The sequence below is a fragment of the Schistocerca gregaria genome, unplaced genomic scaffold (genome assembly GCF_023897955.1).
Source record: "Schistocerca gregaria isolate iqSchGreg1 unplaced genomic scaffold, iqSchGreg1.2 ptg001731l, whole genome shotgun sequence".
Taxonomy (NCBI): Eukaryota; Metazoa; Arthropoda; class Insecta; order Orthoptera; family Acrididae; genus Schistocerca; species Schistocerca gregaria.
Genome location: NW_026062984.1, coordinates 15,001 through 17,818, shown reverse-complemented (window position 1 = coordinate 17,818; position 2,818 = coordinate 15,001). Strand labels below are relative to the sequence as shown.

The 2,818-nt window shown below is 54.4% G+C and overlaps 2 non-coding genes across 2 annotated transcripts; both read left to right on the top strand.

The window, feature by feature from the left end:
* Nucleotides 1-236: 236 nt before the first annotated feature.
* LOC126334324 (small subunit ribosomal RNA) lies at nt 237-2,129 on the top strand. The gene has a single exon (XR_007564653.1). It is a non-coding gene; the product is annotated as a small subunit ribosomal RNA (ribosomal RNA).
* A 362-nt stretch (nt 2,130-2,491) lies between these two features.
* On the top strand, nt 2,492-2,646 carry LOC126334318 (5.8S ribosomal RNA). Its single transcript, XR_007564647.1, has one exon. It is a non-coding gene; the product is annotated as a 5.8S ribosomal RNA (ribosomal RNA).
* Nucleotides 2,647-2,818: the final 172 nt, after the last annotated feature.

The window sequence follows — 2,818 nt, the reverse complement described above, 5'->3', positions numbered from 1 at the left end:
TCGCACTAAAACCGTCTACTCGCCTAACTCCGGGCGATTGCGCCTCTCTCGAAACCGACCAAGTACCTAGGACGGCGCTGCGCGCCGCCGGGACCTGAGAGGGTTTCGAGGTGTATCGTGCAGGGGAGCTCGGCCTCCTCCTGTTTGCAGAATAATTGAGCGGACGCTTGCGTGTTCGCGCGGGCCCCCGGGACACACTCCCGGGCGGCCGGCTGCTCAGCTCTAGTTGACGCAGCTCCCTGGTTGATCCTGCCAGTAGTCATATGCTTGTCTCAAAGATTAAGCCATGCATGTCTCAGTACAAGCCGCATTAAGGTGAAACCGCGAATGGCTCATTAAATCAGTTATGGTTCCTTAGATCGTACCCACGTTACTTGGATAACTGTGGTAATTCTAGAGCTAATACATGCAAACAGAGTCCCGACCAGAGATGGAAGGGACGCTTTTATTAGATCAAAACCAATCGGATTGGCTTGTCTGGTCCGTTTGCCTTGGTGACTCTGAATAACTTTGGGCTGATCGCACGGTCCTCGTACCGGCGACGCATCTTTCAAATGTCTGCCTTATCAACTGTCGATGGTAGGTTCTGCGCCTACCATGGTTGTAACGGGTAACGGGGAATCAGGGTTCGATTCCGGAGAGGGAGCCTGAGAAACGGCTACCACATCCAAGGAAGGCAGCAGGCGCGCAAATTACCCACTCCCGGCACGGGGAGGTAGTGACGAAAAATAACGATACGGGACTCATCCGAGGCCCCGTAATCGGAATGAGTACACTTTAAATCCTTTAACGAGTATCTATTGGAGGGCAAGTCTGGTGCCAGCAGCCGCGGTAATTCCAGCTCCAATAGCGTATATTAAAGTTGTTGCGGTTAAAAAGCTCGTAGTTGGATTTGTGTCCCACGCTGTTGGTTCACCGCCCGTCGGTGTTTAACTGGCATGTATCGTGGGACGTCCTGCCGGTGGGGCGAGCCGAAGGGGTGCTTTCGCGTCCCGAGGCGGACCCCGTTTAAATCCTACCAGGGTGCTCTTTGTTGAGTGTCTCGGTGGGCCGGCACGTTTACTTTGAACAAATTAGAGTGCTTAAAGCAGGCAAGCCCGCCTGAATACTGTGTGCATGGAATAATGGAATAGGACCTCGGTTCTATTTTGTTGGTTTTCGGAACCCGAGGTAATGATTAATAGGGACAGGCGGGGGCATTCGTATTGCGACGTTAGAGGTGAAATTCTTGGATCGTCGCAAGACGAACAGAAGCGAAAGCATTTGCCAAGTATGTTTTCATTAATCAAGAACGAAAGTTAGAGGTTCGAAGGCGATCAGATACCGCCCTAGTTCTAACCATAAACGATGCCAGCCAGCGATCCGCCGCAGTTCCTCCGATGACTCGGCGGGCAGCCTCCGGGAAACCAAAGCTTTTGGGTTCCGGGGGAAGTATGGTTGCAAAGCTGAAACTTAAAGGAATTGACGGAAGGGCACCACCAGGAGTGGAGCCTGCGGCTTAATTTGACTCAACACGGGAAACCTCACCAGGCCCGGACACCGGAAGGATTGACAGATTGATAGCTCTTTCTTGATTCGGTGGGTGGTGGTGCATGGCCGTTCTTAGTTGGTGGAGCGATTTGTCTGGTTAATTCCGATAACGAACGAGACTCTAGCCTGCTAACTAGTCGCGTGACATCCTTCGTGCTGTCAGCGATTACTTTTCTTCTTAGAGGGACAGGCGGCTTCTAGCCGCACGAGATTGAGCAATAACAGGTCTGTGATGCCCTTAGATGTTCTGGGCCGCACGCGCGCTACACTGAAGGAATCAGCGTGTCTTCCTAGGCCGAAAGGTCGGGGTAACCCGCTGAACCTCCTTCGTGCTAGGGATTGGGGCTTGCAATTGTTCCCCATGAACGAGGAATTCCCAGTAAGCGCGAGTCATAAGCTCGCGTTGATTACGTCCCTGCCCTTTGTACACACCGCCCGTCGCTACTACCGATTGAATGATTTAGTGAGGTCTTCGGACTGGTACGCGGCATCGACTCTGTCGTTGCCGATGCTACCGGAAAGATGACCAAACTTGATCATTTAGAGGAAGTAAAAGTCGTAACAAGGTTTCCGTAGGTGAACCTGCGGAAGGATCATTACCGACTAGACTGCATGTCTTTCGATGTGCGTGTCGTGTCGCGCAACACGCTACCTGTACGGCAGTGGCCGTGCGCCGCGTGCGGAACCACGCGTGCCTCTCAAAACTAGCGGAAGTGTTGTTGTTGTGTGGTACGAGCGCTGAAGCTCTGGAGCGGCTGGCCTGCGGTACCTGGCGCCTGGCGCCGGTTTTGAATGACGTTCGCCCGAGTGCCTGTCCGCTCCGGTGTGGAGCCGTACGACGCCCATCGGCTGTGAGGCCGTTGGACACAAAAAAAATAGTGGAACAGGGGCCGTCAGACGCCTCAGTCCCGCAAATGCTACTGTCTTGAAAGAGACAGTGGGAGACTGAAAAGGAAAAGATCACCCAGGACGGTGGATCACTCGGCTCGTGGGTCGATGAAGAACGCAGCAAATTGCGCGTCGACATGTGAACTGCAGGACACATGAACATCGACGTTTCGAACGCACATTGCGGTCCATGGATTCCGTTCCCGGGCCACGTCTGGCTGAGGGTCGGCTACGTATACTGAAGCGCGCGGCGTTTGTCCCGCTTCGGAGACGTGGGAGTGTCGTGGTCGCCTGTGTGGCCGGCCGCGTCTCCTTAAACGTGCGATGCGCGCCCGTCGCCTGGCGGTTCGCATACCGGTACTTTCTCGGTAGCGTGCACAGCCGGCTGGCGGTGTGGCGT